This window comes from Anas platyrhynchos, chromosome 18, assembly GCF_047663525.1.
Source record: "Anas platyrhynchos isolate ZD024472 breed Pekin duck chromosome 18, IASCAAS_PekinDuck_T2T, whole genome shotgun sequence".
NCBI lineage: Eukaryota > Metazoa > Chordata > Aves > Anseriformes > Anatidae > Anas > Anas platyrhynchos.
This window is the reverse complement of record NC_092604.1, coordinates 9,709,020-9,722,281: the sequence shown is the minus strand read 5'-3', so window position 1 is coordinate 9,722,281 and position 13,262 is coordinate 9,709,020. Positions and strand designations below refer to the sequence as shown.

The following is a 13,262-nucleotide window of genomic DNA, read 5'->3' as shown; positions in this document are numbered from 1 at the left end:
CAATGACACTTTGGAAAATAAATACCTTTGTATGTACCATGCAGCCCCACAATACAACAGACAGACAAAAAGCTGTCTCAGATGGCAGGTTTCTGAAAGCCAGTAAGAATAATAAGATTCAATTCAGCCCTCAGATACATACCAGTGGCCTCATCTTAAGATTCCTTTTTACCTGCTACACTTTATACTTCTAATAGTCTTTTGTTTTACTAACAGTTTTTCTAACCTGCCCCTGTCCTTGTGACACTGCTTCCTATTCCATGTAATAGTTTATTTTTAAAGTGTGTCATTCCCTCACACCTGGTTTAAAAGCAGGAAGAATTATCTTCTCAGAAACTAACAAGAGTTGCTCTTAGCCTGGTTTTGCTCTCTGCTGTGCCATCAAGAAAGAGTAGCTTAAGCATCTTCTATCGCTTACAGCCCAGGAACTGGAGTAACTAGAAGTAGGTGCCGAAGCTGGCAGGAAGCTTTCTCCTGAGATTACATATTTCAAAGGAAAAAACACCATTGACATGTGAAGTGAATGTCAGTCATGGTGCATACTAGAAAAGCTCCATCTTTTTGCCTGTTTTTTTTTTGTTTGTTTTGTTTTTCATAACAATTTCTCACTGGCAGCTGTATAAAATGATAGGAAAAATCTGAAAATGGATGCTAAGCAATGCATTTTTTAAATCTGCTTAGTTAATGTAACTTAACTTCCACGTATTCACAGCCTGATTGTGCCTGCTACAGTTCACCAGTTCTCCCAAAAGAAAACTCTTTGTGGGCAACATGGACATCACCTGAATTGACTATTTCACTGCCAAAAACCAGCAACAATTCTGAGAATAACAACAATCTGGGCTGCTTTCTTACAAACCATTGTGACCGTTAGTTCCAACTCCTGTACAAAGGGTTGTCTGGTAAAGAACACCCTGGTACAGCACAGCTCTGCTTGGGAGGCAAACAGGAGTTTAAGATTTCCTTATGCCTCCATGAGATCAGTGCTTTTCCTGCAGAGCTGTTTAGAGCAGCAATGGCACGGCACAACCTTGTCTCTGTCTCAGACGGGCAGCCTCCAAAGGCTATTTCAGCAGCTGGAAATCTTTAGAGGTGCTTTATAAATAAGCCTGCTCTTGCAGCAGGTGCCATGTCCTATTCCCACAAGGATTTTTCCTGCATCTGCTCCACTGAGAAATCCAAGCAAGGCTGAAGGTCACAGCTCTGAGAAGTCCTTGCATTAAGTGACCTCAGCTGGCTAGGATGTGGTCCCTGGTAATGTCTAATGGGTTTCGTATGACTCAGGTTTTTCTACTTTGTCCTTCCTTCTCCTTCTCCAGCATGTATTTTGCTGGTTAGTGGTTATGCAGCAACAGCTGTAGGGGACCAAGTCCATTTTAAGACAAGTTATTATTAATATCTCTTTGACAAATTGCCACAAACTAATGAATATGATTCTTCCAAGCACCCAGGTCACTGCAACAACCCCCTAAGCAGAGCTTCACATGCACTTTTATCATAAAACAGTGGGATCAGTGCGTCAGGACAAAAGCCAAGGAATCCTTTCTGCCTGCCTGGAGAGACAGCAGTGCTCCTGGCACCTCTCCGGTGCTCACGGCCAGGTGCGGTTACGCTGCAAAAGCACGGATGGAAAATATGCTGTAGTGAGCAACGATGCAGAGAAGTGGCAGTTCAGGAGGTGGCACGGGAAAGCTAATGCTCCAGCGCGATACTAGAGGGCACTGTAAACCTGGCAGTTTTGGCTTCTGAGTGGGATGAAGCAAAAATGCAAGTGTTTGCTATTTGCGGTCATTAAAGCTCTCCTGGTACTTAGTGCAAAATTAGTGCTAACCCCTGGGTCTTGAACAAATTAATTTGTGGAATTGCATTCTGCTGTCGTAGATTCCCCCCTTGCACTTACCAGTGCAGGATCCTTACCCGCTGCCAGGCCCTGCACGAGGGCATCGAGCTGCTGGAGGGGCTCTGCTTCCCGTCAGCGAGCCGCCGATATAATGCACGGAGGGAGGGAAGGGGAGCGAGAACCATTAGGGGAACTCAGGAACTTTTTTTTCAAAGCTATCACTTAACAGTAATGTGTTCATTAATTGGCAGCCAGACCACTGCCTGACTTCATTTAGAAAACCAGTGGTTTCCTTTTTACTATGGCAGCGCACGATTCCAGCCTGGGCCTTTTGCATGTGCCAACATCAGGTTTTTCCGTGTGCCTGCTTAAGGATACACGCCAAGCAGAGAGCAGGAAAACTCCTGCACTGCAAGAAATAAAAAGGTGTTTGAAGAGTCTTTTCAAACATATTTAAAAATAGCTATATGCTACTCTAAATGAAACGCACCAATCAATCCGATCAATAGATTAATGGATTTCAGTATCTATCTCCTCAGATATTCCTCATACGCCCACTGTAATTTATGCTGTTGTATTCCACTGAAATTAGTGAGATTTAAGTTGGAAAAAACACCAGACTGACAAGTAAACAAAACTTCCCCATTTCAATGTAAAACGTTTACCTGATCGGCAGAATCAAGCTCTCCGCTCCCACACCATCACTGCCATACAAAGCACGCCCAGGACCGCAGAGAATAAGAGCGAAAGGGATCTGGAGAAGTCACCTAGTCCATCTCCTTCCCCCAGGGTAGGATCAACCCTGCCCAAATCGTTCTTGACAGGTGTGTGTCTAACCTGCTCATCACTGGAGGTTTTTAAGGACTTTCCACAGGCTCCCCAGACGATCCGTCCTGGCTGTCAGCTATTCTTATAGACGGAAGGTTTTCCCCAACCTCTAAGCCAACTTCCATTTGCTGCTAAGCCCACTGCTTCTGTCCTACCCTGGTGGATGTGGACAACACTTTATTACTTTCACAGCATCTTTTACACCTTGAAAGATCATTACTGTATCTCCACTCAGCCCTGAGTAATTGACTGCAGCTCTTTCTGTCTCAGTAGTTTCATTCTCCTGAACTCTGACCATTCTTCTCCTTTTCCAGATTTTCCTAGAAGTCCGATAACCAAAACTGCTCCTCCCAAACACTCGGTACAGACAGGAGCAGCGTGGAGCAGTGTACACCACACACTGTTTACACACCCTGGTGTCAGCATTGCTTTTCTCACTCTGGGGTACCACAGTTGGCTCAGGGCTCGTTTGTTGCCCACAATATTACCCCAACTCTGTAGAGACGCTGCCCACGCAGCCCTTTCCCGACATACGTTACGGTAGTTCCAGTACATTCTGTTTTGCTCTTGTCCTTTTCGAATGTCAATCTATTCTTTCCAGACTGTTTCTTCAGTTTGTCAAGATTTTGAATCTTTCTCCTGTTCTCTGAGAGCACTTGCCGCCCCTCTCAGCTTGGCATTGTCAGCAGATCCAATGAGTCGTCTCCATTTTCCATTTCCCGAGTCACTAACGAAACTATTGAGTGATACCAGAGCCTGCACAGACCACTGCAGCACCCCACTCGAGCCATCTTTCCACCTCGACAATAACCAGCTGATAGCTTTTCTCTGTGGTTTCATATACCTTACAGCATTTCTCTCTAGATCATATTTCCCTACCTTGCTCACGAAATGCCACGCAAAACAGTGCCAAAAGCCTTACTGCAGTCAAGATGCATCACATCTCCAGCTTCTCCCCTCTCTGAGATTTGCTGCCCTGTTGCAGGAAAATGAGATTGGCTTGACATGATTTATTCTCGACAAAACCAAGGCTTGTGGAGCTACTGTATACCTTAAAGCCAAAGCCTTGCCTTTGGATCTAGCAAGCAAAATCCTGCCCCCGTTGAAGTACGGGACAGAACTCCCAGCATCCAGGAATGACTTCACCACGTCCAGAATCGACCCAGCATGCAGAAGCAGTGGAAATGCTTACATACAGTCCCCCTGCCTCCCCCCCACAATGAAAAAAAACTGCATTATCTGGTGCTACATGATTTCATTAGTATCCTTGGTGCAATGGGTTGGATTCAATATAGGTGGAAGCAGGTATAATTTACACGCTGAAGGGAGCTGGAGGAAAGTGTAAATTACTCAAGCACAGACTACCTAAGATGCGCTTAAAATTCACTCTGAATTTGGCACCAGATATATGGGAGATAATAAAGTTTTCCTTTTCAAGATCTCGTGTATTTAAAACCTGCTGTGTTTAATTTTTGCAGTCACAACAATGCTCATTCATAAATATTTGATCCTATTAGTATGTGCAGCATTGTGTTTGATTAATGGTCTGGAACAATAGGATCAAATATATTTTGGGCTCCAGAATACCACTTTGTAATGCCTAATATTTGATAAGATATTACACACAGTCTTGTCTTCTGACTAGATTTGATTGCAGTTGAATTTTGAGAAACTCAGATACTGATCTTGGATAAGATCTGAATTTCAAGTGAGTCCTAATTACACGGCATGCTGGACCAAACCTTGAGGTCTGCACATTTCCAGCGCTGGATTCTTCACAGATCAGATGCAAATGCTGTTTCTTAGCTCTCTCCCTCGGGAATTTATAACATATTCATCAACTTGTAGTACCTAAGAGCCCTGTCCAATTGTATTTGGAAGACCTTAATTTGACTCCAGTAGAAGTTTAACAATATTAATAACCAATATTAATCTAGATTCCTAACGGGGATGCTAGGACAATACCCTTTGATCACTGCATTAATCTGGCGCAATTGTGTTTATATCAGTCTCGTTCATCCCGTGTGTGCTTAGTGCCATCTTGGCATGAATATGAAATATGCAAATCTGGGGGATACACGTTAATAGTGGGTCCATCTGCTAGAATCTTTTATTAAAGAGAAGTGTGAATGCAGTTGCCATGCAATACACTCTTACACACAAAGACCATGAGTTACGAAAACAAGAGAAAACATCTCATGCTCTTGCCTTATTGGTATTTCACATTCATCATTTCTGCAGCTGATTTTAGCTTTAATTTAGAAATTTTCACAAATGCGAAATTTGAGTGAAAAAGCTCAACAGTTAGCAATGTCTGTGCGTATATATGCACGCACATCCCTTCCTCCCTGGTGACAGACAGGATATTACTTTTCCACTGCATATGAAATTAATACCAGAAAGCATACGAAAAAGCAAGTAAATTCCAAACCTTAAAGCCTGATCTGGATCTCACTTCTACTGCTTAAGACAGCGATAACCTAGAGGAAAAGTAGCTGTTCAAATTAAAAAGAAGATAATCCAGAACTGCTGAAAGGCGAGCCAAGCCAGAACTTGAGCCCAGCCTTGAATATGGAGTCATAGCCCAGTGCCTCCATAGGATATGGATGAACTGCCGTGTGCTGCTAGTTCGCTTTTTCTGTAATAAACAATTCTTTCAACTCTATCCAAAAGGAAAGTCTCCTACGGCTCATTGTTCTTGTGAACTGCTGTGTCCTTAGCTTGTCTCTCCTGGGGCTGTGTGCTGCTCCATGCTAATAGTTTGGGTGGAGCATGCTGTAATTTATTTAACAGTTGGCAGGTCAAACCTACGTGCCCCAGATATGCAAGTGCTGATTCGGATGTGGAGTGGAGAAGGTGTCCTGATGACATAAAGTCAAGGTATCCATGATGATGAGCAGGAACTGCCTTTTGTCCACCAGCCTGCAGATACTGAGAGGTGTTTTTTTTTACTGTCGCTAACTCTCACACTGATCCCAAAAGGCTGCACAGAGCAGCCTTTATTCAAGGGCACTGAGATCTGAAGTATGAAGCAGCCCCATATTCTCCTCCTTGTGTCACAGATATTTGAGTAGGCAGGAAAGTAAGCAAGAAGGCTGTTTTTTTCCATATCTTCAATATGCAAATAGATTAGTGAGCTCAGCTCTCTATTCACTGCTTCCAACATACATGACACAGATGATGCTGTTCCCATTGTCAGGCTGAAACCGGGGGCTAGATGACAAGAAGCTCACCGAGTTTCCATCTGCATAAAGCTGGGATGATGGCTGGGGAGGGAAAGTCACTGCACTTGAATGCATCAGCTCCGCTGACGGCGTCCACAATTTATTGGCTGTGTTTGGGATCTGAAAAGCCAGTTGTGCTCCCAGTTATTCCTGCACAATCAGCTCTTTGTGCTACCTGGTGTGACCTCATTTGTATCTACCCAAGGGACTGCCAACTTTTCTCCCTAGGACAGGTACAGCTACTGTAATTTAGGCTAGAGCCAGTGAAACTACTGGAGTACTAGCTCATTCAGCCAGCATACGGCTCCAGAAAAAGGGCTGAGATTGATTATATGTGTATTTATTAAGTTCCAGTGATGCAAACAGGATATTAGCATAACTGGGTCAATTATTTGGCAATCAGCACATGTGTGCCTGGGAGGAAAGCATGTGCATATATCTGCTGTTTTTGTGCTGCTGAACACATCACCTGCTTGGAAGAGAATAAATGTGTTTATCCCAGTGCTAAAGAAAGAGAAAAAAGAACAAGTCAACCTTCCAGAGCTAGCTGATTATGCATTTTCCACATCAAATTGTCAGCATTTATTCAATTACTTCACTCATTACAAGTGTGTTCTTCAACCACTAACCTAAAAACCCTCCCTGCTGCTGTCAGCTCCATTAGAAGTGACACGTTCCTTCCTCGGGTTAAAAAGAACTGGTGGAAAGCATCTCCTCCTCCCCACGTAGGGCTCAGGGCTGCGAGGAAGCAGAGCTGGGTGGGAAGGGGTGGGAAGCTCCTTTCCCCATCACCCGGGGCTCTGTGGGAGGCTGGGGGGAAGCTCTGGGGCTTTTTGTGGGAATCCTCCCCATTTTTTAGCCAAATGGAGGGTCGAGGTGAGCCCTCCGTGGGGTTGTTTTTAAAGCACACACACGCTCTGAGGCAGGGATTAGAGGAATTCGCAGGGCTCTGTCAAGGATACGTACGAGATCCCCAGAGCCAAAAATGTATAGTCTCAACCACTTCCATTTTAATAGTAAGTTAAAAGGAAAGTTTCCCTTCTGAGGGGTTGTTAATTATAGATCCCTCCTTCAAAAGCTCCTCCTGTTTTTATCCATACTTACTCCCCCACAGCTGGTGAAGATGAGGAAAGCTGTACCTTCCCCAAAATCAAATAAATCTTAAATGCTTCCTGAGCTGATTCACTTGGCTAAGCTCTGATTTGATATATGAAACAAAAGACAAGGCAAAAGACAAGGCACAGAAAACAACATATTTTCCCCGTGTCAAGGTGAAGTGCTTCCCATCACCCAGCCAATCTCTCCTGGAGTTAATGTGCATCAATAACATTTAAATGATCAAAGTTTTTCAGCAAAGACAGTGATGGTTTTTTTTTTTTTCTGACTTGTCATGCTTGTTTTCCTTAAAGAGGCACTGACCTGCCGTGGTTAAGGCTTGCAGTTTGGCACGCAGGAGCATTTTGAGAAGCGTTATCTCCCTAGCAGAACAGCAGCCTCATGTTTCCCTGCACAACAACCTTTCTTAGCCTAAAATGCTTTGCATCCCATTTCCTTGATCTGGCTAAGTGCTTGCATGCTGAAAATCCCACCCTCCCTCCAGCTGTCCTTCTGGCAGGAACGAGACAGCATCTTCTCTCTAGAGAGTACAGTCACTGCTCCTTTGGTTATCTAATCAGGGAGGGCAAAATTCACCGAGGGCCCTGTAAAACCTTCCGAGCTGCAGAAATTGCATCTGAGGTCTTGTGCGTGAGGGTGCGAGCCAGGAGAGGCAGAGGGAAGCCTCCCCTCCCAGAGCAGATGCTCTCTGCCATCTCCCCAGTAGCTTGCACAAAGGAAGAAAAATTTAGAGTGCTCCAGGGACCGAGGCATTAGGCTCTTCCCTCTCCTGATCACTGGGTTTGTGCGTGCCAAAGAGCAGGGGGCTGGTGGTGCCTGCTGCTCCAGCCCGGTGGCTAGAGCGGAGGTGCGCAGGAAGGGCAAGAAAATAAATATCCCCCACCCACCCTCCTGGACTGCATGTACCAAAGCTGTCTGTTGCTCAGTTTCTCAGGCTTTGTGTGGGTTTTCCAGCATCTCTCATGTCTATGAAATATTATGCCTCTTCCCTCGAAAACATGGCGATTTTCTCTTTGCACCAAGCACGAGGCGAGGGAAAGCACAAACCTTCCCGTGCTGGCCAAGCCGGGGGCTTTCTGCACACCCACCTTACTGAGAACAAAAGGACAGCACCAGGTGGCGAGATGAGCCAAATCTGCGCCAAATCTGCCCCAAATCTGCACAAGGTCCAACCCAGCCATGTGACAGCCTTCCCTCCATCATCCCTAATGTCCCCCCAAAAAGCAGCTCTGGTCCTTGCCTCCCTTTTCCCTACAAGCCCCTCTCCAGAGCTGCTTGCAGGCTGCGCAGCCTGCCCGCAGGGAGAAAGCTGCCCCAAAATACTGGGATACTGGGGTCAGGCTGAGCTCTGCTTCTGTGATATTGCCTGAGACCCTGCCTCGCAGAGGGGTCTCTCGCCTGCTGCTGGGCTGGAGCACAGCTACGAGCCTCGTGCTCCCACCTAATAAAATGCTTACTCACTTCCAGGAGGCACTTTGACATCCTTGGCCGCACAGAGCGAGATAAGGACTATAAAAAGACCGTATTGCTATTATAGGTGATACAGCAATATGTATCCTCAAATGAAAGATCCTTTGTAAGCCTGGTTATTATTCTGGCACTAATCTCGGAGCTCTCTCTACGGACTCAACTCAGCTCAAGTGTTAGCAGGCGCATCTCCACTGAGAAAGAGGACTGCGAGGTGTCACGCTTACCTTCTGGTGTTTCAGTTTATCCTCTGTCATCCCAAGTTGGGAAAACACTTCCCTCCTCTCCCGCGCATGTCAAAATCATCGCTTGCCATTTAGATTTCGGGAGCCAAATATAGCCCTAGTATAAACAGGTGCGAGTCTGCATATGTCAATAGAATTACACCTGCTTATAATGGGTTTACATTTGGCCCTTGAGCCCTGGGGATCCCTGTGGGAGCAGAAGCTGTATTAAATATTAAGGGCCTTATTCTCCACCCTTGCCTACGCCGTGGTAATTAAATCTCAGTGCAGCCCCATTGATTTTCAACCTCGCAAGAAGGTAGCGCTCAGCACGAGGGAGGGGGCAGCGCTGTCCCCTCAAGGAAAAGCACATCCATTTTGCTGCTCGCGGAAATCTCACCAAGAAGGAGACGGTTCTGAGCAGTAAGCATTTGCAGAATGTGCTTGGGCAAAAGAAGGCAAATGGTCTAAAATTAAACATTCGCTGCAACTATTCCCTATTCCTTCCTGCCTGTGAAACCAGCACGGCCGCATGGTTTGCGATGCATCTTTTGGGCTCCCGTGTCCATCTGTGCCACGACCGATCTCTCCCCTCTCTGGTGTAAGGAACCCTTGGAGCCAGACCTTCCTTTTTGCTCCTGGAGCAGAGCAGTTCCCATCTCCAGCTCTGCCCATTCCTTAGGCAAACCCCACAGCTGCTCCTGGTGATCCACCTGCAGCCTTTTACCTGTGTAGGTATTACTGCCAGCTTGTGATCTTTTGAGTTCGCAGGGCTGAGAAAAAAACGACTTTGGTTTTTCTTTAAATGCCAAGTAGCCCAGAAGTGTGACGCCTCATACTGTGCTGTTATTCTTTCCAATTGAAACCTAATGATGCGTGCATATCACTTAACTCTGATGTCAATAATCAGCACACCACTTGGTCTTCGCTGTGGCTATTAGAGGGAATGAAAATGAAATACCAACTCCTTTTTATCCTGTTACTGTACCATAATAACTAATAAAGGAGTAATAAGTGAGACATGGGGAATTTCCAGGGGATTCATTACGACAGAGAAGACCTAAAGGCACAAAGTGAAATCCAGGAATATTAGCCAGCCCTGAAATCCCAGCCAGCGCTTCTCATTTAAGTAATACTGCTGCCGTAAAGTAGGTGTTTACAGAAAAAAATAATACTTGGAAAGTATGTCTGGGTCTTGACCAGAGCAGGGGAGTGGAGATTGACCCAGAACCGAATATAGTAAAAAAATGGCAAGTAAAAAAATGGTAAAAACTAACCCCTCCCTAGGTGTAGCAGCTAGGTGGGGCCATAGTCAAGATACTTTCCATCATTTCCTAAGTCTCACTTTTGCTCCACTACATGGGAAACATTTCCCAGGAGAGCTCTAAATCTCCTCTACCTGGTCACAGGGTGGTCTGCAGGTTTTCCAGGGACTCTTGGATGGGAGAAGCCACAGAAAGACCCCAGAGCAATCGGCAGAAGTAAATCACGTAAGGAAATACCGAGCCTATGAGATTGCAAATCACACACAAATTGGACAGTACACTTTCTGGCTTAGAAATTATTGAATTACTGGTTAGGACAAGCAGTCATTTTTTGATGGTTGTGTACGTAGGGGGGACAGTGGGTTTCTTTGTTTCTCCTCCCTGCAAATAAACTGCCATTTATCCCTCTGCACGTCAAAAACCTGTCGCTGCCTCGGAACGAGCCCGGCTCCAGCATCTGCCAGGGCAGAAGCCCGGGGTCAGCACAGCAGAGCCTGGTGCAGGGCACCAGGGACCTTTACCTGCCACCGCTTCATCCACCCTACCTGTAGCTGCTCACCCTGAGAGCAGCACCCACCACTTGGGTGCCCTGGGCAGGAGGGCACTTACTGCACCCTACGGCCCCGTGCTTAGCCCCCTGCCTTACATCAGCAATCAGGGATCGGTTAAATCCCAGAGCACATCCTCCCCGTTCTCAAAGCACTTCCCAGCCATCTGATTTCCCCCTCTCCGCGTTCCCGCTCTGTTTATCCTATTAATTCCAGCCACCCCCTCTTCCCCCAGCGCGCACACACACACGCAGCCTCCTTCTCGGCATCTTCGCCAGCAGCAGCCTCCCCAAAACACGCAGGGCGCAGCACCGCTAACTCACACGTGCGGGGAAAACCCTCGTGACCGGGGTTTTTTTCCTCGAGCGAACGCGATCCCATCATCATTTCATGAAAAATAAAATAAAATATAAACGGCACGATTGGTAAAGAATTCAATAAACACGCGAAAACACTCGGGGGAAATAAAACAACCGAAGGGGGGTGGCCGAGCCTGGCCGCGGCTCGGACGGGGCGGACCCCGCAGCCTCGCCGGGGCCGGGGCTGGGGCCGGAGCCTCCCCGCCCGCAGCCTCCTCTTCCTCGGGCGCTTTCCTCGCCTCCCTCCCTCCCTCCCCCGCCGCTCGCATTTCCTCCCTGCACCTTTAAGAAGCACATTGCCCGCCGCTGGGATGGGGTGTGCTAAAGCTGCACAGAGGAAGTTACGCAGCCCGGATCAGGCACGGGGATAAAAGCTCCGCTGGGGATTCAAACGGGACCGCAGCCTCGGCGCTAACTTGAGAAGGGAGCCGGGCATCGAGCAGGGCTCCGGCTGCCCTCCGGGGGGGCCCCCCCGGCCCCGAAGTTGGCGGCTCCGCCGGGAGCCCCCCCCCCACCGCAGAGCTCCCCCCCGGTAAGGATGCGCAGCGCCGAGCCCCGGGGAAGTTGGGGTGCGGGGACCCGGGGGCTCCCCAACCTGCCGCCGGGAGATGGGGGTGCTGCCGACCCCAAAGCCGTGTCCTCCCTCCCTCCCCGAGCCGCTGCTGACCCCAAAACGTCCCCCCCGAGCCGCTGCCCCCCTGGCGGGGCGGTGGCAGCGCGACCCTCCAGCTGCGGGGAGGCATCGCTCCCCTTCGGACTTTGCCAATAAGTGATGCGGAGCCGGGGAGGCTCGCCTTTTGGGGTTCTTTCCCCCCCTCTTTTTACTTTTAACCTAGTCCTTGAATGCTCTCGGAGTGCTTTAGGGTGAAAAAGAAACCCCGGGCGAGGTGGGGAAAGGGTTTGAGCCGAGGCACGAAGGCGTTCCGGAGAGCGGGGCGGTGGGAGCGGATTGACGGGGCTGAGATTTACGGGTCGGAGACTTACGGGGCTGAGACTCCGAGCTCGGAGACTTACAGGTCTTTCTGCTGGGAGCACGGGGCTGCTCCTCGGAGCTTTGCGACGCCGTTCGTGCAGTCCAACCTCCCCTCGCAGCGCTTGCAGAGCGGGCATTCCCCAACTCCGCTGTTTGGGGAAGGGGCTGACGAGCGAGGAAAAGAAGGGACAAAAACTCTCACGCTCCGTCCCCACGGGGAGAAGAGTGGCTCGGGTTGATTTCTAAGGCAACTTCTGAGATCAAAAACTCCTTCACTGAGTTTACTTTGTCCTTAATTGCAGGGCAGCTCAGTTGTTGCTGTGTTGTCTCTTGTGTTCAATTGGGTGTTAATCCAATAATAATTAAAAAAAAAAAAGAACCAGCTAAGTGAAGATACAATCTAATTTTGTGGTTTTAATACCCTGGCTATCAGTCCCTTGCGATTGCTGTGTACTCTTCAAAGACAACAAAGAGCATTAATTCTATTTGTTCCCATGAACTGCAGTTCCTTAATAATATCAGGTGAAGATTTATTTTGCGAGGATCAGACCAAACCGAGCAGGGCAAAACCTTCAGCTCAGGAAGTCTCTCCCCCGTTGGTGGTGTGCTGACTTATTTCAGAGCCACGTCGTGCTACTATTTCTGCAAAGGGACTGTAACGTTCAAGTGTTGCACCGCAGACTTCCCAGGGAGCCAGCACGCCTGTTTGATTGACTGACTGTAAATTCCCAGGCAAATTATTTCCCTGGGAATCCGCAACATTTAGCAAGCATAACAAGAAACTAATAGATATTATAGATCCTTTCTTCCCGGGTTCTTCCCTGACAGCCACTCAAGCGCAAGATATGGTTTTACAGCTATGAAAATAGATCCATAAACTTAACAGCACTGGAGTCCTCATTAAAACTCCTGCTTGTTTTATACACAACGCTGAAGTCTCACGCGCTCTGATGTTATTAGGCACTTGGCTGTGACCAGTTTGGTGTAATAATTAGGAACTGACTTATTATAACTGAAAAGACAGCTCTGATGTCAGCGGGACTTATAAACACTGTGTCACACCGTTTTATTATTTTTACTACATTTACTCATAATGTAAAAATAGCAGCCAGCCTATTCTTTGGGAGTTTATTCGGGTCCAACGCAGCTATAATAGGCTCTTCTTTGAGAGCTAGCGATGAAGCATGAGAGATAGCTTCTCTTTTCTGAACTCATTCATCTCAATCAGAAATCTTTCAACTAAAAAAGGGTGGGGGGGAGGAAGGGAGATGGCAGCACAGCAATATGAATCCCCCAAACATGGATCAATGCGTCTGTTAACCTGGTGTTTCTGAGCTTTAGTAACTGAGCTTTATGAGAAAGCAAATACTGAGCATGCTGTTGAGGCAGGCATCTCCAAATTCTGGGAGAAAAGTTGG

The 13,262-nt window shown here is 47.4% G+C and overlaps 1 protein-coding gene across 2 annotated transcripts in view; it reads left to right on the top strand.

Moving 5' to 3' along the window:
• Positions 1-11,127: 11,127 nt before the first annotated feature.
• NTNG2 (netrin G2) overlaps positions 11,128-13,262 on the top strand; it is a 46,064-nt gene continuing 43,929 nt past the window's right edge. Inside the window, exon 1 of one of the 2 annotated variants that reach the window (XM_072025331.1) lies at positions 11,128-11,403. The gene's annotated coding sequence lies outside the window, so the exon portion shown is untranslated. The remainder of the gene's footprint in view (positions 11,404-13,262) is intronic. The other variant, XM_038165071.2, reaches the window with a different exon arrangement.